A 27,043-nucleotide genomic window follows, 5' to 3' on the forward strand; every position below is an offset into this window, starting at 1 on the left:
TTGGCTGCCTTCGTGGATGACTGACCAATATCAGAAAAGTAACGACGCTTGCATTTCAGCATTCTCAAAGCATCAATAAAAGAATTGTTTTCATATAGAACCTCGCTTTCATCCGGATCAGATTTCATCTTGACAAACTCTTGAATGTACCAGAACCAAACAATATTAGTTCTAAATCTCTTGCCTTTGTTATATAAGAGATGACAGTTCAACGGAGTCTTGCAGTTCACGAAAAGATCTCATTCTGATAAACACGAATAAAGAAATTTTCATCAGGAATAAAAGGCAAAAGAACACGATTCAGAACATAAACTTGGTCCATGGTGTCACCTTTCATAGCAACGAAGAACACATGCTCCATAGGACTAAAATAGATGTCAAGCATCTAGACCGTCGAAGCAGGCATAGGAACGACCCTATCCTCCTAGCGCTTGATAGCACTAAAAAGTGATATAGGCATTATATACAGATCTACGACGCACACAACAACAACATTACACAAAGATCGAAGCAAACCGCGAATCAAACCGTACAAATTAACTATGTACTACACTACACTACACACAAATCGAATCAAACCCTTACCCTACACTACACTACAACTACACTACACTACAACTACACTACATAGATCGAATCATACTGGCACTCGAAGACTAGAGCGTTAGAGCGAGGTAGACAAGCGGTTTCATGGGGAGAGTGAGGGAGGTGAGCGGTCTCTTAAATTTATTGTTGCTTTAGTGGGGTAGTGGGAAGCGAGGAGTCACATTTGAACAATTACTCATGTCTTTAAATATAGATAGATCTTAGAAGACACCGTCTATGACAATATCACATATAGATTTTTCTCAACACCGTATGTATCTTGTGCCCGAATACACAGAAGGTTTTAGATAAAATCCGTATGTGATCGTTTCACAGACAGGTTTTTCTCAACACCGTCTATGTCTTGTACCCGAATACGTAGACGGGTTTAATAAAACTTGTCTGTGACACTATCACAGATGGATTTTTCCCAAAACCGTATGTGCAGTTGTCATATACACAAACGGATTCTAAAAGCCGTCTGTGAGTTCTGACACACCTAAATAAGAGATCATGTTACAGACATGTTTCCTTAGTAACTGTCTCTGTGTATTTTTATTAGTGACAAGTCGTAGAAAATCATTTGCGATACTCTGTGTACTTTCACTATTTTTATAGTAGCGCATTATAAACACGGGTTTTCTGCTCTTAAAGACGTGTACCCTACGCATTGCATCGTCGGAACTCACATCTCTGGCCAGCGACCACAACTCGGATCAGGTGACCCCTAGCTAGTTAACTGGCCTTGTACAGTTTCCTTTGCTGTTACTGCACCTGTGCCCCGCCGGGCCTACCAAACCAGTTCGTTTGATTTGTTGTCTAATCATCCCTCTGAATGAGAGACATCTTAGCCACAAACTCGGAATGAGAGACATCTTAGCCACAAACACAATCTTAGCCACAAACAAGTTTGTGGCTTTGAACCGAAAACCGTCACGCATGAGATAGTGCATGCTAATGTGTCCTCCTTGCTGTCCACTGAAATAACTCAACTGAACAGGACCTAAATTAACCACCTGTGGTGACTGGACACGACTGGAGTCCACATATATAGCATGGAATCGTTTACTATAAATGTCATTATGCAGGACACTCGTATATATATACATATGTCACTCTCATGGCCGCTGGAGCCTTGGCAGCGCATGCATGGATGTTATAGGATAGCCCGGCCCTGTCATGCCACTGTCGCTCGACCAGCTTTACAAAAGAGATGCTTCCGGCCCCGGCCGCCAGATCAATCGGTCGATGTAGGAGATGCATGCATGCTTGCTGACGCCTAGCGAGCCGCGGCCCTGGCCACACGGCTGCCAGTTTCCGCGACGTCGCTCGCTCGCGCGCCACTCGCTGGTGATACTTGGCCGTACGACGTCCATCATCGTCATGCGTGCTGAACTTGGGGTGCCCATTTTCCAACCGAGCCCGAGGGGCCGGAGGAATAGTAGGAAATGATCGATGATTAGAAAGTATGCATCCATCAGGTACTCATGAGATGACCCATAGGTAACTAGTGTCATCCCATACACGCAACTTTCGGAGGTCCTCCATGGCTTGTGTCTTGATCAACAATTATGGACATATTTGACAGTGACAGTGCTCCAGTTCAGCTTTCGGAGGTCCTCCATGGCTTGTCTTGATCAACAATTATGGACATATTTGACAGTGCTCCGGACATCTTTGACAGTGCTCCGGTTCTAAGAAATTTTAGAGGTAGATATTCTTAGATATAAGAATTCGTAAGCTAAAGTTGTGGATACACCCATAATGTTTGATTGAGTTGTTTTATTTTTATTTTAGTCTAAAAGTAGAGATTTAAACTATTTTATCTTAGTCTACAAATTTAACGCTTGATGTAGAGCTAGAAGCTAAAGGTCTGCCAAACAAAACCTATATGGAGACTGATCCAATTAATCAGCATTCATCCAATGCAAGTGTTGTCCAATTCTCAATAGAATCTTCTAATTAATTAAAGATTAAGATATCCTTACAAATTTATACTAAAAAATAAATATATTTTGTATCCAGCAGCCAAAACAAAGAAAAGATATGATGGATGGGAAACACCTTTCCGGCTCTCAAGTCATACTAAATATATATTATTACCTCATTATAGGTAATATATGAATCAATCCTACCTAACATCAACATCTACTTAAAATATACCAGCATTCCTGTTCTGGTTTCATCACATGTGTGTCCAGCCGTACGTGCGATAGCCCATAAGCATGAGATGACACCGGCTTTTGCTCAAGTGGCACACGTACGGCCATGTTGTACTTTCTCGGCCGTACGTGCCGACTGAGCAGCTAGCCCTACTTAGTTCTTGCTGCTCTTACCCTGTTTCTTGCCTGCAATCATGTAATTCATGTCTGTAAAATACTATGACTAGATTTTTGGAATAATTCATCAATTCCACGACGTCATGGTGAATCATAGGCACGTAAACAAACGTACACTTAAACTCTTTTCCAAAAAAAAGAAAAGAAAAAAACAATAGGAAACTCTTCAGCTACATACATGACCGTAGTGTTAGCTAAGCTTGTAGTGGCCGAAACGAAGCTTTGGGTAGCCAACCTCAGCTCACGGCCCGCTTGCGGGAAAATTGAATATATGTCCTAAAAGTTTATCAATCTTTAATAACGTTTTCGAAGTTGATAATTCTTTAATTATATGTTTTATTTTGACTAATTTGTAATAAAATTTCATATTAAGTAAGAGAGATGAAAGATAAACTTTGTTATAAACTGATCTCTGTATAATATATGATTATAGATGTAGCAAAAATGACCATATTAAGATCATGATTGTGATTTTGGTGATTAATGATAATATAATTATTAGGACTAATATGTTTGTAAAGAATATATGTTAGTATGTGTTATAGATGCAATACATCAAAGAAGCCATCATAACTGGAACAAAGTTTGATTAATAAGAAGAGTCCCAGGAAGATTTGCCCCATCGAAAAGTCCAATGCAGAGGAGTTTGTACTCACCGAAACATTATATCCAGAGGCTGATAGCCTCACCGGATAAAAAGGTAAATAGGAAATGAGACCACCAGAGTGTTTTTGATAAAGGGGAGAAGGCCGAGGACTTCACTAAATAGTCCGGTGATCTGCACCAGGTAACACAGAAATATTTCTTGCAGAGAAAAATACAAGTGCAGAAGACTGAAGATCAACCCATCAAATGGTCCAGTGCTTGGTTTGTGCACACCGAATTATAGCACCAGAGCATTTCTTGCAGAGGCGACATAAAGTGTTGAATAATGAAGAACAACCCACTGGAAGGTCCAGTGCTCTGACGATAAATGCACCAGAATATTTTACACAAAGAGACTGCAAAGGCTCGAATGGCTTAAGATAACTCACCAGAAGATCCGCTGATGAATTTGAAGGTACATCGGAGTGTCAGGCATTCATAGAGGCATTGAGTGGAGTTTCAATGGCTAGTTTCTAAGGTTGTACTCATCTGATGATACAGTGTTAGTACTACTATTCTCATTAAATCATCCAACGTTAACAACTTTTCTGAGCCGCTAGAAAAACGGCTAGTTGGCGAGTTTGAGGCTATAAATATCTATCCACTCAATCATTTGAAGGTTTTACATGTTGCTAGACTCTATAGGAAGCTCATACACACTTGAGAAGATATCTAAGCCACCAAAGTGCTTAAAGTGATTATCTAAATCAATTAAGCATAAGATTAGAGAGTATTTAGTGCTTATAGACCTAGAGTGAGTTGTAGCTAGGTGTTGCAGCTTGAAGAAGGGATTAATGAGTGATCCTAGCTTGTACCGAGTGATACGTCGGCGTCTTAGAGTCTTGGTGACTCACCGGTATCTTAGGCTTTGGTGGCTCAAGCTTGTTGACCCTTCGACTTGGTGTAGAGCGGTAACAAGACACGTGTACGGGACGTGGAGACCCTTGCCTTGGTGGCTCAAGCTCCGAAGTGATCATGGTGGCAAGTGTCCGGAAGATAGGCTAGTGGTAAGATCTTACCTTGGTGGCTTGATGGCTCATCGTGCTTGAGACCTTGTCTTGGTGACTTGGTAGCTCAGGAGTTGTGATCGAAGAGACTTGCTGACTAAGAGCATATCCTTTATGGAGCTCCAACGTGGATTAGGGGTGGCATTCATGCCATCGATACCACGGGATAAAAATCCCTTATGTCGAGTTTGTCTCTGTACCTTATTTATGTTTTCGCATTTACATACTTGTAATTTACCTTGCTAGAGTACGTTACAATCTTCTTAAGCTATAGAGTAGACACACTAGATAAACTTAGAGCACATTTAGATAAAAATGAGATAGATTTATCTTTTGAAGTTTTTAGAGCCAATTTGTTTTAGATTTCTAAGTATCCTAAATCACCCTCACCTCTTAGGATGTCACTGTTCCTCACAATTAGTATCAGAGCCTTGTGCTCTTTTTAGGTTTAATTGCTTAGAGTTGTGACGTCCGAGGTTGAGATGAATACCCATTGCGCTCCATTTTTTGATGATACAAATTTCCCCTGTTGAAAAATGTTAATATCTTGTTATTTTCAAGCCAAGGGTCTAGATATTTGGAGAGTCACCGAGGAAGGGATGAGACCTCGCATCACCAATAAGGAGAGGCAATTAGATGTATTGGTGAATAGTATTCTTTTACCATCTTTAAATATTGATGTATTTAATCTTGTTTATTCTCTCACCAATGCACATGATATTTGAAATAGTCTCATTGAAATATATGAAGGCACAAAGGATATACACAATGAGAAGTACCATGTGCTTGTTACTAAGCTCAATAGTATCAAACAATCTACCCATGAAAGTGCTAATGATATTTACTCACGTTTGAATATTCTTATCAATGAGATCAATGGGCTAAGTTTGACGCCAATTGATGATGATCAAGTGGTAAGAAAAATACTTCAAACTCTTCTTTTAAAGTACAAGTTGATAATCTCCATCATCTACAACAACAACAACATCAAGAAGATGACTCCAAGTCAAGTGCTCGGCAAGATCACCACCCATGAGATGACCATGAATATGGGGGTTGAAGCTTCTTCTTCATCAGACGCCAAGAACCTTTCTCTCACAAGCAAGAAAGCACCATGACCACACATAAAGGCAAAGATGAGGATGTAAGAGCAAGAGTCAAGCTCATGCAAAGATGATGGAGATGAAAATGAAGATGAAGAGAGCAATGAAGATGATGAGTAAAGCACATCAAGTGATGAAGAAATGGACCCCAAAGTCGTCAAACTCATCTCTCAAGTGGAGAAGAACATCAAGAAGATCAATGCCAAGATTGACACTACTACAAGAATGATTTAGTGGGATGCCCCTGTACATACATCTATTCGGAGCCGTCTATGCAAATGGTATCACAGCTGGTTCCAAACTATAACCGTCTGAAAAAATGACGAGAGCAGTTTCTACTGCGTGTGATGCTTTTGTACAGACGGGTCTCATTTAGGAACTGTCTGTACTAATAACACAGACGGCTCCCAAATGGGACCGTCTATACAAATACAGATGGCTCTAATCTCAACTGGAGCATCCCGCACTGCATTTGGCAAGCGACGTTGGTACAGACGGTTCCAATCTCAACAGAGCATCCCGCACCACATTTCACGTGACTCCCCACGCATTCATGACCCCGCTCCCCTCAGATCAAGAGAACTCCCCTCAAAACGCTCCACCTCAGATCTAGAGAGCTCCCTCGAAAGCGAACTCCACATCTCCCTTAGATCTGGCCCCCTCCCTCCCTATCTCCGGCGACCTGAGCTGGGGAAGAAGCTCGGGCTGAGCTCCATGGCCTCGGATTCCATTCGCTGGAGCTCTGCCTGGTGCGCGGCGCCCACCGAGTCGAGCTCAGCCAGCACGTGGACCAGCGCCCGCCGAAGCTCTAACACCATCGAGAAGGTACAACAACCCAACTGGTCGACGTCATCGCCACTAGTGTGGTCGAACGAAGCGCGAGGCAGGTAAGCGAGAGCAGCAGTTGGGGACTAGATCTCAAGGGGTACATCTGCTAGAGATCTCCATGGACTGAACGCCAGGCAGATAAGCGAGCGCCAATTTTTGTCCCAGATTCCAAATCTCAAGATCTTGTAAGCTTCTTGGGATCTTTCTCTATCCTCACTTATTTTGTGATTCCTAGACACATTTAGTGATTTGTGTTGTTTTTGTTTTACCTACCTTTTTTTTACATACCAAGGGGAAGAAGTTTTTTGGATTTTTTTTAATCTTGTGCAGCTCCTTCTAATGAAATGTCCAATTGTTCTCTTGAAATAGGGATCTAGCGCAAAACAAGCTTACCGGCGACATCCCAAGGCTCATCTACTGGAATGAGTGTTGCAATACCTGTAATCCCTCAACAGCATGCCATAGGTATCGTATACTATGATGCTAATTTCTTGTATGGGATGCAAGGACATTTCATACAACCAAATATCTGGAGGAATACCTTACAACATAGGTTATCTTCAAGTAGCCACACTGTAAGTTTTCCCTTTTTTTTTCAAATCTTTCTATACTGTTCGCTTATTCATGCAATTGCAATGTTCTGTTTCCTTCAGATAGCTCTTTCGCTGACTTGATCCTCATGCATATGTGGATGCTTGCTTGAAGGAAATAGACTGACGTGGAAAATTCCAAAAGTGATTGGCATCATCAACAATATTCTTCTTTCCCGAAACCATCTTCTTCTTCTTCCGCACGCTCAAGCTCACAACCCGCAGTTGTAAGTACTTTTTTTTGCCCCTTTTTGTTGCTTGCTTTCTCCTTGCTCCTGTGCCTGTGTGCTTCGGTTGCTCTTCATCCAGGAGATGTTCCGTCGTGTCAGTGAGTAGTTCACGACCATGTTCCGCAGGAAGGCCTTCTTGCACTGGTACACGGGCGAGGGCATGGACGAGATGGAGTTCACCGAGGCTGAGAGCAACATGAACGACCTCGTCTCCGAGTACCAGCAATACCAGGACACCACCGCCAATGAGGAGGGCGAGTACGAGGATGAGGAAGCTGAGCTCTAGGATTAGATCATTTCCAACGGTTTCCCTTCAGGGTCCAAAACCCCTTCACAACGGGATTTTCGTTCCCTTCAGCGCTCCAACGGTTTCCCTTCACGGTTTCTGTTACCAAGGGATTCCCAGGTCATTCCCTCCAGGACGGGATTCTCTCTCCTTTCCATTCGCGATTCCCCTCGAAGGGAAGCTATTGGAGATGAGAAGAAATAAAGGTAATGAGAACGGGAAAGGGAATCGGGAAGAGAACGAAATGAAGGGAATATGGTTGGAGATGGTCTTAGTAGTGATTGTGGGGAAATCGACGCTTATATCTAATGGTTTTTCCTGTGTATGTTCACTATAGTAGGGAATCGATGCAACCGTCTATGTATAGTGTGGTTTCACGTATTTCATCATCTTTTATCTCTGTAGTTCGTGCATGTATAGTGTTCAATCAATTATGATAGTATTGATCACAATTTTATTTTTTGGTATTTTTTCTTAGTACAGACGGTTGTAAACTGGAACCATCTGTACTAATCATTATTTGTACCGATAGTTCTAAATGGTTCTAAACTGGAACCGTCTGTAGTAATCATTTGTAAAGCAATTCTAAAATATTAGAACTGTCTGTACAAATAATGATTAGTACAGACGGTTCCAGTTTAGAACTGTGTGTAGAAATTATTTGTATAGACGATTCAAAAACCGTCTGTACAAATCTGATTTATACAGACTCTTTTTCACAGATAGTTCAAAAAAGCATCTCGTACGGGGTTTTTGAACCGTCTGTTCAAATCATTTTTCTAGTAGTGTGATTATAGAATCTTCGTGAAAGACTTGGTCAAAACTATTGATCACATTAAGAAGGAGAAGAAGACCAAAAGCAAGAGGGAGATAAGGTGAAGAGCCAAAGCATTTGCAAGTATGGGAAGATGGGTGAGTGAAGATGAAGATTTAAGCTCAAGTGATGAAAGCTTTGCCACACACTCCTTCAAAAAAAGCTCTTTCTCAAGGTCATCATCATGCAAGTCAACACACAAGCCATCTCACAAGTGCCTTATGGCTTAAGGTATAGATAGCGATGTATGTGATGATAAATCCTATGAGGATTCTCCCTCCTATGATGAATTCCTTCATTTGATCAATGAGCAACAAAGGGCCCTTAAGAAACAATCTAAGGAATTTTAAAAATTCAATGCCTTCAATGAAATTAATGCTACCTTTGTTTCTAATTATGAACAATTATTGAGCAAATTCAATTTGCTAAACAAGGAGTATGAAGAGCTTAAGGTAAAATTTGAGTGCATTAAATCTCAATCTAAGGCCCTTTAGAGCAATCTACATCTCTATTTAATTTCAATCCTAAGATATATGCTTGCACTTCTTGTTATGATTTAATTGATCTATCTAACTCACCCCTTTGCAATGAGATATATGTTGAGAATATTCTTATAGAACCATCTAATGAACTCATTGCACAAGAAAATGATGAGCTCAAGCAAGAAGTCGAAAAGCTCAAGAAGGACGGGTCCATTATGACATGCTTTAAATATCATCAAGAAGGCCACAAGTCCTTCTAATACAAGCAAGTCAAGAAGGAGACTAAGAAGAAGAAGAAAGCAATGAACCTCTCTAGAAGACCTCCACATTCTACACCAAGCCCAACTACAAGATCAAGGCTAAGAGCAACCACTATAAGCTCAAGAAGAAGGACAATGGCAAGGTGGTTGCGCATAAGGTTAGGAGAAAGGAATGGGGATGGAATCAACCCATTTGGGTACCTAAGGAATTCATCATCAACATAAAGGGGCCCCAATCGATTTAGGTTCCAAAGAAGACTTGAAGCCCAAGGGTCGGGTCGGGGATTTGTAGACTTAGCTTATAAAATGAAGTGAAGGTTCAAAAATGAAGCCAAGTGTATAAGATTGGATTCTTTGATTTAGATCATCATCATATATCCAAATCTCTATTCAAAGGTGAAAAAGAAGTAATAGAGCTAGATGCAAAATCTTTCAATTGTTGTATCTCATTCGCCTTATCTAGGATTACATGTGCTTATTTCAATTTATTGCAATACCTAATGTAGGTTTTTATATGGTAGGTTGCTTGTGTTTCTCTCTTTCTTATAAGCAACCTATATGGTTTATTAGTAGTAGGTTTTTTTTATTAGTTTCACAATTGATATCTTTTATGTGTTATGAACCAATCTATAGGATAAACCCCCATTATTATAAAAACAAGTGGATATGTCACAAGTATTTAAAATTTGTATGCACATATTTAGGGGGAGTATATCCTACGGATTACGGTTTTGAGACTAACATGTGTTGCTAGATGCATCTTTTGTAGTCTAATGAAGAAATCAACACGTCATCGGAGGTATGCAATGCTTAAATGCTTCAATTGGTATCATTGTCAATTTATTTATACATTTAAGATACCTTCATGCATCATATGACTTAAACTTCCTATCTCTACTTATTGTCTAGATATGCATATATGCTACATTACTACAAGTGGTATTTACAAGTGGGTCTTATTATATGTATGCACATATAAAGGGGAGTTTAGATTATATCATGTGAGCTTCATGAATTATGATCTTTATTTGTCTTTTTCAATTGATATCAATAACTCCTATGCTTACAATAGGTATATCTTGTTAATTAGTATTATTTCATTAGATCATGATTTATGAAGCTCTCTTCCATGTGCTCTAACGCTCTTCCTTGAGTTCAATATATTTTGTTGCCCTTTTTAAGATTGTTTACAAAGGGGGAGAAGTTTGAAGACCAAAGCAAGAAGTAAGATACAAGATGTCTAGGAACGCCGAAATTGACAAAGGGGAGAAGAAGAAGATACAAGAAGCAACATGAAGCACTTAGGTTGACAAAGAGGGAGAAGTTCTTTTATGGGTCGATCAAGGGAGATAGTGACAATGGAAAAAGGGAGAGCCACAACAAAGGGGTATAAATGGTAAGAACTTGCATCCAAATAATGTGGTAAGGCTTTGTACTCTTTATGATTGGTATCATTTATTATTTGCCACTTGCTTTGGTTATGTTGTCATCAATCGCAAAAAAGGAGAAGATTGTAGCGAAAATAGCCCTATTAGACCATTATTGTGATTTTGGTGATTAATAACAACATAGTCATTGATACTAACATGTTTGTCAACAATATATGTTACTAGGTCTCATAGATGCAATATATCAAGAAGCCACCACAGCTGAGACAAAGTTTGATTAAATTGGAAAAGTCCCAGGAAGATTTGCCCCATCGAAAGGTCTGGTGCAGAGGAGTTTGCACTCGCCGGAGCATTATGTCCAGAGGCTGATAGCCTTATCGGATAGTCTGGTGAATAGGACATGAGACCACCAAAGTGTTTCTGATAAAGCAGGAGAAGGCTGAGAACCTTACCGGATAGTTCGGTGATCTGCATTGGGTAATATCGGAGTATTTCTTGCAGAGAAGAATGCAAGTACAGAAGACTGCAAATCAATCCATCAGATGGTCCGATGCTTGGTTTGTCACATCGGATTATAGCACCGGTGCATTTCTTGCAGAGGCGACTGCAAGTGTTGAAGAATGAAGAACAGACTACCGGAAGGTCCGGTGCTCTGAAGATGAATTCACCAGAACATTTTATACAAAGAGGCTACAATGGCTCGAATGACTCAAGATAACTAACCGGAAGGTCCAGTGATGGATTTGAAGGTACGTCAGAGTGTCCGATGTTCACAGAGGCATTGAGTGGAGTTTCAACGGCTAGTTTCTGAGGTTATTCTCACCGGATGATACGGTGTTAGTACTACCGTTATCATCAGATCATCCAGTGTTAACAGTTTTTCTAAGCTGTTAGGAAAACGGCTAGTTTGCGAGTTTGAGGCTATAAATACCCATCAGCTCAGTCATTTGAAGGTTTGGCATGCTGCTGGAGTCTAGAGGAAGCTCATACACACTTGAGAAGACATCCAAGCTACCAAAGTGCTTGAAGTGATTATCCAAGGTAATTAAGCATAAGATTAGAGAATGTTTAGTGCTTATAGACCTAGAATGAGTTGTAGCCAGGTGCTGTAGCTTGTACCGAGTGGTACATCGGTACCTTAGAGTCTTGGTGACTCACCGACATTTTGGGCCTTGGTGGCTCAAGCTTGTTGACCCTCCGACTTGGTGTGGAGTGGTGGCAAGACATGTGTACAAAGATGATGCAGAGACTCTTACCTTGGTGGCTCAAGCTCCAAAGTGATCACGGTGGCAAGTGGCCAGAAGATAGGCTAGTGATGAGACCTTGACTTAGTGGCTTGATGGCTCATCGTGCTTGAGATCTTATCTTGATGACTTGGTAGCTTAAGAGCCATGATCGAAAGAGACTTGACAACTGTTGACACAAGAGATCGTCTTGTCCCAGCAAGTACGGTGAGAGTTTCTTCTAAGGAGGAGACTCAAGCTTGGAGACGAAGTTTGAGAGGAAGGAACACCACAAATGTATTAATAGTAGAAACATGGATCGATCTAGGGGGAGTATCACAACGTGACTTTGTGTTTATGCACCTCTGTGTCATATGTGTTGCCCTCTTTGTTGTATTGAGCGTTCTCCTTGTGACCCGTCCCTACTCGAATGACCATAATCCCCTATTTATAGGGTGGTACGTAGCTTAGTGTACAAGTTATCACGATGTACAAATATCTTGGACCTGGCCGAATTAGTGGGCCTTATCCTGGATAACTACTTTTTACCCTACATAGAAGATAAATATCTACCGTGGTAACCATTGTGGTGCCTGCCCCCTGAAGGGTGAGCCAGTGGCCAATTATGGCCTGGCGCTGCTCTGCCAGGGGTATCAGGATGACTTTCATCGCACTGGAGTGTCAGGATAAGCACCACTTGCACCAGCAATAATTGCCCTTCACCTGGAGTACATGGGGTGCCCTTTCTTCCCTGATATTATCTCCGGAGGGCCGCATCTTTAGGCTTTGGAAGGTCGCACGGGCACCGGAGGAGTGGCCCGAAGGGGTCCGTAGCCTCTGGGGGCCAGGCCTCCTGCTGAGAGTCCGGAGTCTGAAGGCTCCGGAGAGGCTTGTTGTAGCTCCGAATTTCAGGAATGCCACATACGTACAGGAGAGGTGGCTTGAAGGGGCTCGCAGTCTCCGAAAGTCGGGCCTCCTATTGAGGGTTTGGAGACCGAAGGGTCTAGAGGGACCTTCGGTAGCAATCTTCAACCATTGTCCTCAGGCTGGTTTGTTTTCCCCCCAACAGTACCCCCTCATTCTCTGGCTCTGACGTTTAGAGGGGTGAGAGGATGTAGAGGAAAGCCAACCCCAGCCTGGTATAGTAACAAGAATGCCCGAAGGCCATTCTTTGTCCCTGAGAAGTTTTTCAGTGGGAACCATGGGCATTGATGGTGAAGCTCAAGGCTGATGGTGCATTGGAGGCATGGACATGCCCCAGGGTTTATAACGAGGTCGGAGGTGCGGCCGATGTCAAAGTCAAAGACCGAAGTGCTATTGGCAGAGGAGGCATGCTCCGGAGCCTGTCGGAGTTGGTGTATGCGGTATCGAGACCCGAGGTCGAAGGGGCGTCGGTAGAGGTGATGCACTTCGGGGTCCATGCTGAGGCCGATCTAGATTCTTCAGACTTCTTTGGTGATGGATCTTCTTGCCATTTGAGTTTGTCAAAGTGGGGTTTACGTGTGGGATCGGGGGACTCCCCTCGTTCGCTTGTTTGAGGACGGCAGGATAGGATGTGTCACTGGCGTATTCTGACTGAATAATGCGTGGGTTCATTTAGGGTCTTGTGCCCACGCCCCTGGCATGCGCCGAAAGGAGTCTAGGTCATTAATGTGATGAGACGTTCATGTGAGAAAATGAGGTGTTGTCGTGGGATGTTGCCATGTGTCGGTGGAACGACCGGGATATGGACACAGGCCCCTAGAGATTAATGAGGGACACCATGGAGCGACACTGCATTGGTTCTGCTTCATCTCTCGGGCGTACGTGGCTTCTTGGCCCAAATATAAGCTGGGCTCATCTGGCTGGATTTACCACTGCCCCACGAGCGAGCACTCAACCTTGACTTTGAATTTGGCATCGTATTCCTCCTCATCCTCTTTGGAAATGTCAATGATCTAGACTACTTCTACCGGGGCTTGGCTATCTTGGTTGCCGATGCTGGCGCTGGTGGCCATCCTGCTTGCATCCTTGCGGGGTGGACACCTGCCTGCCGCTCCTGCTCAGCCCCCGTTTTAGGGGACCACGCCTATCGAGATCATCGATATTTTCGACGACGATGAGGAGATCAACTGGGATCTCCTGCGGAGGGAAAGTGACGAGGAGGAGTAGGCTTCGACGGCGAGGGAGGAGGCTGGGAAGAAGGGGGAGGAGGCCCCGACTGTGGCTCCTTTGGTTTCTTCTTCATCTTCCGACAGCTCAGGGGCCGGCAAATGCATCAGCTTCCATGGCGACAGGCCGCGGATGAGGTGCATACGCCGCTCCATGCGCAGCCCCTGTCGAGATCCGTAGGAGGCGAAGGCGGCCTTCGGGGGTGCTTCTGGTGAAGCTATGGATATCCCTGTCTTGCCGTTCGATTATGGCCCTGCCGTGGGCCATAGTTGCCTTTTGCCACCTTGTACTCTTTCTCCCCCTGGTTTGCTCTTTTGGGGTCTATATCCTCTGTAGCGGCTTTTGTATTGTTGCTTCTTTGTACACGTCCTCAGGATGCACGAGTTGTTAATAATATAATTTGGACCTTGGGGGCGATTGTATCTCTTTTTGGACTGAAGTGTAAGGGGATCCTTCGGGTATGTGACCGCATGTCTGTGTGCTTTCATGCCACGCTTCTTCGTCCCCTTCGTAGGCGATGGCTGTTTTTTGGATTACCGAGGTACCGATCCTTCGCATAGATTGTAGCTAGCTTTGTTCCTTCCTGAGGAGAAGTGGCCTTCGGAATCTGGTAGTGGTAAACACGTAGGGTAACTAAGGAGGGCTGAGCAAAGCAGTGGTGACCTCGTCTTTCATGGTCATTGCGTACTCCTTGGGTTCGGCATTGGTAGGGCCTTCTTCCAAATTTCTTCAAGATTTTCGACCCAACGAAGCCCATCTGGAACCTTTAGGGACAAGCTCCGGAGGTGGTCCACTACCCTTTGGGTTCTTAGCCGCTGCCCGGTTCCGAAGGCAACCCGTCCAAAGCCTGGCGACGGCGTGTTAGAGGCGAAACCAAAGACTAGACGAGAGAGGTAGTCCTTGACCCCCTCGACCCTTAGCTGCTGGCGGTGGCGTGTTGGAGGTGCAGCTGAAGGCTAGACAGGAGAGGTGGTCCTCGACCCCCTCGGCCCTTAGCTACTGCCCGACTCTGGAGGTAATCCATCCGGAGCGTAGCGGGGGCGTGTCGGAGGCGAAGCTGAAGGCTAGATGGGAGAGGTGGTCCTCGACCCCCTCAGCCCATAGCCACTAGCTGGCTCCGGAGGTAATCCGTCCAGAGCCTGTCGGAGGTGAAGTCGAAGGCTATACGGGAGAGATGGTCCTCGACCCCCTCGGCCCTTAGCCGTTGCAAGGATCCAGAGGTAATCCGTCTGGAGCCTGGCGGCGACGAGTCGGAGGTGAAGCTGAAGGCTAAACGGGAGATGTGGTCCTCGATCTCCTCGGCCCTTAGCCACTGCCTGGCTCCGGAGGTAATCCGTCCGGAGCCTGGCGATGGCATGTCAGAAACTGCTGCCTCTGCAATAAACAGTTAGGGATTCCATACTATTTTTTGTGCCACGTAGAGTGTGCTTTTACTTAATATTAGCATGATCTTCATAAACGACATATGAATCGTGTGTTAGATGAGGCTGTAGGGTAATGACTTTACCTTTTACCATACGTGTTTGAGTCACATGGGCCATTCCTCTTCCTACAGGGAGGGGGATTTATACCCCTTGGTCTGTTGGCCGTGCATCTCAAAGGTGAGTGGGCTTCGCACCCCCGGCACGGAGGCGTTTGCCTTCAAGATGTCGGGGGATTTTGTTCAATAGGTCTTTTTAAACCTCTCTGTCTGGCGTTGGTTTTTTGAAGACATCCTCATTTGCGGGGGTTTTTGAAGGCTCTCCATCTTGCGAAGGTTTTTGCAAGGCTCTTCGTCCTGTGGAGGTTTTGTAAGACTCTCCGTTTTGCGGAGGTTTTGGAAGTCTCTCCGTTTTTGCAGAGGTTGTGTAAGACTCTCTGTCTTTCGGAGGTGTTGGAAGTCTCTCCGTTTTGGTGAAGGTTGTGTAAGACTCTCCATTTTCCCTCGAGGTTTTGTAGGACTCCCCGCTTTTACCGGAGGTTTAGTAGGACTCTCCGTTTTGGTGGAGGTTTTTGTAAGACACTCCGTCTCGCGGATGTTTTCGGAAGTCTCTCCGTTTTTGTCGGAGGCTTTGTAAGACTCTCCGTCCTGCGGAGGTTTTGGAAGTCTTTCCATTTTGGAGGAGGTTTGGTAAGACTCTCGGTCTCGTGGAGGTGTTGGAAGTTTCCCTGTTTTTGGCGGAGGTTGTGTAAGACTCCTTGTTTTCACCGGAGGTTTTGTAGGACTCCCCGTTTTTGCTGAAGGTTTAGTTGGACTCTCCATTTTGGCGGAGGTTTTTGTAAGACGCTCCGTCTCACAAAGGTTTTTGGAAGTCTCTCTATTTTTGCCGGAGGCTTTGTAAGACTCCCCGTTTTTACCGGAGGTTTAGTAGGACTCTCTGTTTTGGCGGAGGTTTTTGTAAGACACTCCGTCCCATGGAGGTTTTTGGAAGTCTCTCTATTTTTGTCGGTGTCTTTGTATGACTCTCCGTCTTGCGGAGGTTTTAGAAGTCTCTCCGTTTTGGCTGAAGTTTGGTAAGACTCTGTCTCGCGGAGGTTTTGGAAGTCTCTCCATTTTTGCCGAAGGTTTAGTAGGACTCTCCATTTTGACGGAGGTTTTTGTAAGATGCTTCGTCTTGCGGAGGTTTTTGGAAGTCTATCAATTTTTTGTCGGAGGCTATGTAAGACTATCTGTTTTCGTCGGAGGTTTTGTAGGACTCCTTTGGCATGTATTAATGCCGAAGGCCCTACACACTATCGGGGCTACGCAGTACCTTCCAGGAAACCTAGGTAGTCTTGCCTTCTAGGTGACCTAAGCATGCTACGCCTGCGGTGTGTAGGCTTGTCGTGCTCTTGAGGAAACGCCCCGGGTACACCGCAACACTATCCACCAAGGGTGTGCCCTAGCGTGTGGCATTTATATGACCGAAGCTGTGCAATACCTTCTAGGAAACCTAGGCTTGATGCCTTCACGGTGACCTAGGCATGTTGCGCTCGCAGTGTATAAGCATGTCGTGCAACGAGGATTCCTTGCGACAACATTCCTCAGAGCATTGCATCCTCACATCAAGGTCATCCCTTGATATGCGACGTCCAAACTACTGTGGATATGCAATGTCTTCCAGGACACCTTGGCATAATCTGCCTTTTAGGTGACATAGGCATGCTGCGCTGCTGCAGGTGTGTGGGCTCCACTGCCTACCAGGGAAAAGCCTACCCTTCGGGAAACCTTTTTCAGGTGACCTTAGGTTTAGACAAGCAATGCTTACAAGTGCGTGGGCATGTCACACCTCCTGAAGAAATCCTTCGGAGGCGCCGCAACTATATTACCAAGGAAGTCCCTTGGTAACTGGCATCTACACACTATAGAGGCTATGCAGCGCCTTCCAGAAAACCTAGGCTTGATGCCTTCGCGGAGACCTAGGCCTGCTGTGCCCGCAGTGTGTAGGCATGTCGTGCAACAAGGATTCCTTGCAACAGTATTCCTCAAAGCGCCGCATCTCCGCCTCCGAGGATATCCCTCGGGGCGTGGCTTCGACACCACCGAGGCTATGCAATGCCTTCCAGGAACATCTTGGCAAAATCTGCCTTCTGGGTGACCTAGGCATGCGGCGTAGCTACAGGTGTGTGGGCATTTGCAAGGTTATGTGCTAGTTAAGTTTTGCAGTCTACTGTTTACAATAAGCAGCTAATTATAGTATAAGATATAGCTAGGTCAGATGACTATTCATAACTCATGTCAAATAAAGATGTACTTAACTTCTATTGCTTACTGCTAAACAGGGACATAATCTAGATTTACCATTTCTACCTAGTGGCTATCTGTTGTGAAAAACTTCTAGTGGTAAGGTTGTAGGGCCTTCAACATGTTTTGATCTTACTGTATCAAACATAGGCCAACTTGGTAAACTATCGATAGGTAATAGTGGGTGTACCATTGCCAGAATAAGGCCTCTATTATGAGGCTTTAAAGGCCTCGAAGCCTATGGCTAGGCTGGGAGAGGTGGTCGTCGACCCCCTTGGTGCTTAGCAGTTGCCCGACTCCAGAGGTAATCCGTCTGGAGCCTGGCGACAATGTGTCGGAGGTGGAGCCGAAGGCTAGTCAGGAGAGGTGGTCCTCGACCCCCTCGGCCCTTAGCCGTTGCCCGACTCTGGTGGTAATCCGTTTGGAGCCTGACGACGGCGTGTCAGAGGTGGAACCGAAGGCTAGTTGGGAGAGGTGGTCCTTGACCCCCTCGGCCCTTAGCCATTGCTCAGCTCCAGAGGTAATCCGTCCGGAGCCTGGCGACGGCATTCTCCAACTCAGTCCTCGTCGCTGGGATATTGCACCATCGGCGATGGCGTTCTCCGACTCAGTCCTCGTTGCTGGGAGTTTGCCCCAGGATTCCGACCCCTGGGTCATCCTTCTCGGTTCCCTATGTGGCCAGGTATCCTACTTGTCTTCTGAGGTATTACTCCTGAAAGGTCGTGAGGGTTCGGTACTCGTTGGTGTTGTGGTTGCGCCTCGGTCCGTGCAAGATGCACCTGTGTGCCTTCGGGGGTACCAGAGCTTGTGGTTGATGTTAAGGTCGTTGCCGGGGGCCGTGTGCCCCTGAGCCCGTGGTTTCCCTAGGGCCTCCTTCCTTTTGGGGAGACCGTAGAGGTCGTCCGGTGAACCGGCTTTCGGAGCTGGAGTGGCTTCGACTATGCCTCTCTAGGCGAGGTGGACTTGGGGTTCCCCGCGTGCGGTTGGCGTCACGAGGGATGCGTCGAGGGCGCTAGTGGGGTCTGCGCACTTTGGAATCTTGTGCATCCTTAGAACCCTCTTTCGCCTGAGGGGCCCGAGGAGGATGCTGGGTGGACAGACTCTCCAGAGATGTTGGCTCGCCCGGGGCATCCCGGGTGCTGTCGAAGGAGATACTTTGGGACCAAGCCGAGGCGGGAACATCCCTAGGTTCGACCACCCAAAACCACTGGAAAGCGGCCTGTTTGGTTGCGGCCTTAGCTGCGACCTCTCCTGATGCGGCGAGGTCTTCACCATACAGAGGCTGGAAGGTTTCCGCGCCATCTGGATTTTCCGTGCCGACCCAAGGTTCTGGGTTGGTCAAGGCTGGAGGAACGCCATCCCACACGACAGCGAGGCTGAAGGGTGCATGCGGTGTGCATGGCTGAGACAGCCACGCATATGGTTGCATGGTTGCAACGGTGGATATGAAGGTTTAGAGCAAGCGCTTTGGTGGTTTTTCTGGTTGGATTCCTACCTCTTTTTAACACTTCTGTGTTCGGATCCCTACGGACGGCACGCTGTTGGCACAAGATATCGTCTTACCCCAGCAAGTACAGCGAGAGTTCCTTCTATGGAGGGGACTCAAGCTTGGAGACGAAGTTTGAGAGGAAGGAACACCACAAATGTATTGATAGTAGAAAAATTGATCGGTCTAGCGAGAGTATCACAGCGTGACTTTGTATTTATGCACCTCTGTGTCCTGTGTGTTGCCCTCTATGTTGTATTGAGCGTTCTCCTTGTGACCCGTCCCTGCCCAGATGACCACGACTCCCTATTTATAAGGTGGTACGTAGCTTAATGTACAATTTATCATGATGTACAAATATTTAGGACCTGACTGAATTACTGGGCCTTATCTTGGATAACTACTTTTTACCCTACATAGAAGATAAGTATCTACCATGGTAACCATTGTAGTGCCTGCCCCGTGAGGGGTGAGCCGGTCACCAATTGCGGCCCGGTGCTGCTCTGCCAGGGTGTCAGGATGACTTTCATCGCACTGGGGTGTCAGGATAAGCACCACTTGCACCAGTATTAATCGCTCATCACCTCGTGTTAGGTCGGCTGCAGTTGGTGTCCTTTCTTCCCTGATATTATCTCCAAAGACCGGCTACATCTTTAGGCTTCGGAAGGCCACACGGGCACCGGAGGAGTGGTCCGAAGGGGTCCGTAGCCTCCAGGGGCCAGGCCTCCTGCTGAGAATCTGGAGGCTGAAGGCTCCGGAGGGGCTTGCTGTAGCTCTGAGTTTTGGGAAGGCCACGTACATACCGGAGAGGTGGCCTGAAGGGACCCGCAGCCTCCGAAAGTCAGGCCTCCTACTGAGGGTTCGGAGACCAAAGGGTCTGGAGGGACCTTCGATAGCAATCTTCAACCATTGTCCCCAGGCTGGTTTATTTTCCCCCAACAATGACTATGAGCATATACTTTGTGGAGCTTTAATGTGGACTAGGGGTGACATTTATGCCATCGGTACCATAAGATAAAAATCTCTTATATCGAGTTGGTCTCTCTACCTTATTTATGTTTTCACATTTACATACTTGTAATTTACCTTGTTAGAGTAGGTTGCAATCCTCTTGAGCGGTAGAGTAGACACACTAGAGCACATTTAGATAGAAATTAAGATAGGTTTATCTTGTGAAGTTTTTTTAGCCAATTTATTTTAGTTACTTAGTGTCCCAATTGTCCCTCTTAGCACATTACCGTTCATCACAAAAGAATAATAAACTTCGGATATATTATTAAATATTAATTAATTTTTAGAACATATAATCTTTCCACCCGTGACAGTTGCATGGCCTTGATCACAAATTGGCGATGTGTGCAACTCGGAACTAGCGAGGCGGAAATTCCTATACATCGGTCGACTGACCTGGAGCGCAAGGTTGGTCAACTCTATGATTGGTGTAAAAGAAAATGCAACGATTCGTCTCTTTCTCTACCCCCTCCTAAAATCCTCGATGCCACTATGGCATCGCTACCGGGGTTTGGTGTTAGAGTTCAGGGGGCCAAGGCGGCAGAGCGGGTTGTCGTGGCGTCGGTGGTTGCAGGGGATGGCGGCGCTTGGGTTAGGGTGGGGTAGCGGCGGAGAGGACACTGGCAAGGAAGAAGTCGGCGTTGGAGCCATGGGCCGACCAATATGATGCTTCGGTTGGGTCAACCGACGCACAGGCATGTGAAACCAAGGTCTGGGCAGCCTAGGCTTGCGCAAGCGTGCAACAAAGTTCGTGGTGGGCGCGGCCCAAGGCACAAAGGTCATGGGATGGTTAAGCTTCCAATGTTGCAGAGGCTTCCGCTCCAGGAGGCCCCAACGAGAAGGGCCACCATCCGGCTCGGCCCGTGTGCATGCGTTGTTGCTAGGGCCGCTGCACCCAACGGAGCATGGAAAAGATCAGGCAGGAATGCTGCTTTCCGTCGATCTGGCATGCTCTGCGCCACAACCACAACCGAATGGGACACATGAGAGGGGCAAAAGGAGGGGATTAAATGAGAGGCTTATAAATTAGTGGCTGGATATAGTTCATCTAGCATCAACTATAGAGTTCACTGGTGAAGAGGATGAATTGATCTGGCAATTCAACTCTGCAGGTTCTATTCTTCACAATCTCTATATAGGATGTTAAACTTAGAGTTGTTGTTCCTGTTCACACCAGCTATTTGGCACATTCATGTACCACCTAGAGTGCATTTCTTTATTTGGTTATTGACAAAGAATAAGTTGCTGACTAGAGATAATTTAAGTAAGAGAAGAAAAGTGGTAGATGATACTTGCCTGTTTTGCAATGAAAAAGAGTCTATTCATCATTTGTTTTTTTATTGTGTAGTAGCCAAGAATATGTGGTCAAGTTTGTCTGAAATAGTATGTTTGAAAATTGACAATAGTTTTGAATCAGTAGCCAAACTATGGCTTAGTAATAAAAAGTTTGGTCGGAACAATATATTTAGTTCGGCAGCCTTGTGGGGGCTGTGGAAGCTAAGAAATCATTTTTGCTTTCAGAATGATTCCAGGAAGAATATCTCAATGCTTTGGGAAATAGTCATGCCCATGACAAAAAATTGGAAGGTGATGTGTTCTGTTTTCAAGATAAATCGATACGAACAGTTGATGATATCCACGGAACAAGTGATTCATAGACTTTGGAGAATTCAATGGTAGAAGGAAAGGCTGGGTATGATAGATCCAGTGAAGAGCGCTGCCTGATGATGCGTTCTTGTTTTGATGAAAGAAAGATTTAAGTAGATGATGCTAACAAAGAGGACACGAGGGAATGCCAACGAGAGATAGAGTTGAAAAAGATGGAGTTGAAGATTGGAAACCCGGAGCCCTATCAGTTCAACTTTTTAGAAGCGATGATGGATATGAAGCAAGGCGATTTCATCAGAATTGGAGTTCTGAATTTGCAAGATGGTGAGGCAAAGGAGCAAGAGTACATACTGAAGTTTCACCATCAGGTAGTGTCAAGTTGTGGTGTGCGGGTGTGTTTATCTCTCAGTTTTTTTGTAATAGAAGTGCTAGTTTGGCAGGTTATGCGCATAGTTGCTTAAACTTTGGTAAGGTACCTCAAAACGGTGTTGTAAACTCTTTGATGGTCCATTGCAATGCATTGAGACTATGGCATCGTCCCTAAAACTCTACAAAAAGGAGGTGCTATCAGATACTTCAGGTGCCTAAAAACAAATTTGTTTTATGTCAACAGATCTGAGCATATCATCTTCAACCTCCAGATGGGCTGCCCTTCTCTCTCTTTGCCCTTGTTACTGTTGCGCTCGTCCCGCCTGTCTTCCTCCATCCGTATTCGGTGACACTTCCTCTTCCGAATCCATCAGCGCCGCCTCCCGCCATGCTAAGCAGCGTTGCCAGACCGTTTCCTTGACTCCCCTGCCACCAGCACCGCCCACTACCCTTAGGCCACCCATGGCTCGCTGCACCATCACACCGCCACCTATCGTCGGTCTAATCGCCTCCCCAAGCATCCTCTAAAACTGGCATCCAGTGAATCCACCCCGAACCCTAACCCCCTCCCAGAACCTCGTCGTTGAATATTCTTCTTCTTCAACACGTGTTTATACCGTCGATTGAAATTGTTTGAGATTTCAATCGCATGATCATTAGGAAGTATGAAAAAAATCAACCACAATCGAACCGGAGGAAGAGCATCATTCTATTAAGTGCGAGCGTGCTGCGTGCCATTCTCTCTGGCCAGTGCCTACCCGTTGAAGATGGCCGTGAAACTCCACGTGGCATGTCACTTCCTGCAGGTGGTAACTGAGTAATTATCCCGTGGGCCAACCCTCGTTGACCACCGGACATCGTTGCCCCGGCATGCAGCTCGCGTGCCGTTGCCGTTGCCGGCCGGTATGCTCGTCGCCCAGGAGTGATGGCTGCATTGGTATCCGACGTCCTAACCAGGACCTGACTCTGGTTCTCGCAGAGCCTCCCAGAATCCTGTTCCGGGGTCGAATGTTTCTTAAAAAAAAATTGGCCGTTTTTCAAAAGGCTAAACAGTGTGCACAGGCACACGATTACATTACTGGAGCAAGCGGAAGCTCTGCAATGTGGAGGGCACGCGTACGGAAGCCGCAAGCAGAGACACCTTGCCCAGTCGGACCTGGAATCTCTGCTCATGTATCGATCTATGCGTAAGCGAATGCCCAATATGCATGTATATAACCAAGCAGTAGTGCGGTGCAGTACTGGTAGAAGAACGTATATACGGCCGCGCAAGCAGCTGCAATATGTACACGTACGCTTTTGGTGGCTGCCGCCGCCGCAGAGGAGCAGCGCGACGCAGGCGGCGATGATGTAGAGCTTGCCCACCTGCTGCCGCGCCGCGCTCCGCGCCTTCTCCATCCTCTTCTTCTTCTTGTTCCCCATGGCGGTTAACTTGGTTGGGATGGGAGGACACAGCTCCCGCGCCCAAAACTTTATATACGCTCGCCGCTCGGAGATGGAACTGCTTCCGCCTGGTGCCGTGCATCGAGGCACGCCGATCCGCCATCGAGGCACCGAAAGCGACTAACGAGCTGGCGGTCTGTTGCACTGTCACTGCAGCAGCGAACAACACACAATGGCTTCCTAAATTTGGGGGCTCTTCAAAATCCTTTTCGATTATAAATCGACGAAAGAAAAGAGAACAATGATGCTGAAAATTGCGCATAAAACTAAGGCGAAAAGGCAGCAGCATCAGAGTATTTACCTCTCCGCCCACCAGGTTCGAGTTCTAAACCGACACCGGGGGAACATTTCTTCAGCCTACTGAATGCCGGAGCGCTCCAAGCTCATTTCATTTTTTTTTTAAAAAAGGGTTACACATAATAGGCCTGCATCGCAGGTTTACCATTACCAAGGCAACGGAGTCCATCCTGGCAACGTGGCGGGTCTGGGAGCCGCTAGGAAGTTTGCTGCACACCGGACAGAGACAGGTTGAAGCCGGCCATCCACGAGGTTACTTTATATACTCCCTCCGTAGTACGCGTTTTTTCTTTTTAAAAAGTTCTTAGGTAATTTAACTAATATTTAATCAAATTATAAATATATCTAATATAAAAAATATATAACTAGATTTATAGTTTAAAATGATTTAACAGTATATAGGTTTTATATCTATAAATGATATATTTTATGAGAAAATCTTAATTACAATTCAACTTCGAAGATCGAGTTAAAAAAAATTCTTCTACTATGAGGGAGTACTTTGTTTCTTATTAGATGATGTCTAAGAGAAGAGGGTGTAATAAATTGATATTAAGAAATAAACTTTCAATAGATTTATGTGTCTTGCTAGTTTTTTAAGATCTCTCAAAATAATTTCTTTCTCACAATCACCTACTATTGCTCAAAGAGCTAGTTTCTTTCATAAGAAACAAGTTTATTCTCTTCTATCTTGAAATTACTTATCCCATTATCTTTTTGCTTAGATGGATACCTAATTAATGTCTAAAAAACTAGCATTATAAGTGGCTTTAACCGCCAGAGGTTCTGCTTATATTTGTACTTGATTGAATGTGTACTAGTGATGCCAATCAAAGTACAGTCTATTAATATATTATGTTAAATTAATATGTCTATTAATACAGGCTATTAATATGTTCTGTTAAATTATAATCTGAATTTTTAATATGGAAGATTCTGGAATCTACTATATTAGAAGATTAGTTTCCTTCTTAGGCTACAAGTCCTTTATGCATACACATTATTTTAATTAACAGATTTGTTTTTCTATTCGACTCGAGTCAATCCTATGCCACCATATATATCACTTGTACCCGCACGGGTAAACAGGCTACTCATTGTAAATATTCCTAATATAATGAAGATCCTTGTAGTGCGTGTATGGTTTTGTAGTGTGTATGGTTTTTTCTCAAAAGGGGTTTTCACGTAAAATTAGGCTCTCTGTTCTTGATTTATTTTTTTGCCTGTCGATTTCTAACATGTTCTGTATTTTCAGTGTGTAGCAAAAATGTGCGAGGCTTAATTTATTTGTTTAAGAGATGTTCCGTACAAAAAAGAAATGCTCGATTCTTCCATTGTGAATAACACAAATCATTAACTCTATATTTAGAGTATGCTTAGAACCACCCACAGCTCTACCATTAACTTTTAACAGTATAAGTAAATTTGGGCACTTGAGTTTTCCGAAAAGCACGAAGCACTGCTAACATTTTGTTTTTGAAAATGTGATATGCTTGAATACTGAATATTTCTTCTTCGGTACCCCGAAACGCTGAAATGCAAAACAAGAGCTCGCGAATACAAATGCAATGTACATATTCCATAGTTCCATGGAATTAGTCATCTGAGACTAGAAGAACTCGATCGTCAAGCTCCGTATTTCCCTGCAGAATTTGAATCTTTAATGCTACGGTTTGCTTGTATGGGACGAATTGTGCCAGATGCTCAAATTTAGAGCAAAATTTGTCCCCGTCCATCCAATCAAGGCACCAGTCGGTGAAGAAACATAACCGAAAGAGAGAACAAATAGGCCGTACGTAAAGTAGCAGGAAGCCAGGAACAGGTGACCGAGACCTGAACTGCCCCCGGCCTGCTCCTGTGCGCTGCGCACGCATAAGCTGAGGTGTCTGTTTCGGGCACCGACGCTGCGAGCTTCGGCCAGAAAGTGCACCGAGTGTTTACGGTTGTTCCTTGCCGCGGCGGCGAGCCCCACACTGTGACCGGATGCCGTTAATCCGGCGACGTTGCGTGCCTCGCGACCACAGGCATCATCAGAAGCCTGCCCCACGAGTTGAGGACGTGGACGACGACGTGTCTACGTGCGGCTGGCGCCGCTGGGCGCTGGCCCGCGGCCTCGGCCTCACCTCCTCGACGAATTAACGCGTGGTGCCTCTTTCTCGATCCCCTGTGCGCCAGCTTTGAGCTTGACGAGTCCATAGTTTTGGCATCGTGCGTACGTGCGGTCTGCGAGGCTGTGACTAAACCAAGATCTGCTGGGGTTTTTATGTCAAGCTAGGTTGTTTGAAACGGGGAAAATCTATGCCGCGACGGGTCGGGCGCTCGCCTCAGCCGGGGAGTCAGGACCATGCCACCCTAGGAGTCGGAGACCAACCGACGAGCCAAACCTCCGAGCTTCATGCTGGCCGGCCGATAGCGCCACATCGTCGGCTTGTGAGCTATGCACTGTATTTAAGGCCGTAGGGGTTAGGGTTAGGGTTTCCCATCTCTTTTCTACACTGCTCGTTTTTGTGGTGACCGGGCGACTGTCGGATCTAATGGATCTGATGCCGTCGAAGGTCATCGCCGCAGCTGTGAACGAGATGACACCCTCTCCCCCTGTAGATCTGATGGATCCACCACTAAGGGTGAAGGGGAAGGAGGAGCCTGTCGCTGTTGATGCCACGTTGTCATTGTCGTAAACCAGGAGGGATGCCGCCATCTGGGTTGCATTGTGGGCGCACCCTCCAGCGAGTGGCGTTGCACCTGAGGATGCTACCGCCACACCTTTGCATGCGCCTTGAAGAGTTGCCACACCATGACGTGCATCATGGGTGTCGCGCACGCTGTGGCATGCACCGTGGTGTGAGCCGATGTGGGTGTTGTTGTCACAGTGAGAGCGACGACCATGACCATGGCGAAGGTCATGGTGGGCACGATGATGATGCAGGGGATGACACAGTTAGGGAAGAAAATAAGGGGCACCATCCTCCAATGACATCAGAGAGGTAAGAACTTCATGGATCACTTCTGTTCTTCTTTGTTGTGGCCGATTAGCACTTCAATAGAAGTGCGTGACTGATAATGTATTGTAGACTAGAATGTAAAGAATATTATAGACAGAGATGAATTTGAGAAATGAGATTCATTATCTTTCATTGCATTGAATCATGAATTTATACAGGATGAACATACGTATTCATGTCTGTTCGTAAGGCG

At 45.5% G+C, this 27,043-nt stretch overlaps 1 long non-coding RNA gene across 1 annotated transcript; it reads right to left on the minus strand.

The window, feature by feature from the left end:
• Window positions 1-2,491: 2,491 nt before the first annotated feature.
• LOC133929785 (uncharacterized) lies at window positions 2,492-23,944 on the minus strand. The gene is made up of 3 exons (XR_009911655.1): window positions 23,853-23,944; window positions 23,404-23,701; window positions 2,492-2,933 (listed from the first exon to the last, which is right to left on the minus strand). It is a non-coding gene; the product is annotated as an uncharacterized LOC133929785 (long non-coding RNA).
• Between the last annotated feature and the right edge of the window lie 3,099 nt (window positions 23,945-27,043).

This window comes from Phragmites australis, chromosome 9 (genome assembly GCF_958298935.1).
Source record: "Phragmites australis chromosome 9, lpPhrAust1.1, whole genome shotgun sequence".
Taxonomy (NCBI): domain Eukaryota; kingdom Viridiplantae; phylum Streptophyta; class Magnoliopsida; order Poales; family Poaceae; genus Phragmites; species Phragmites australis.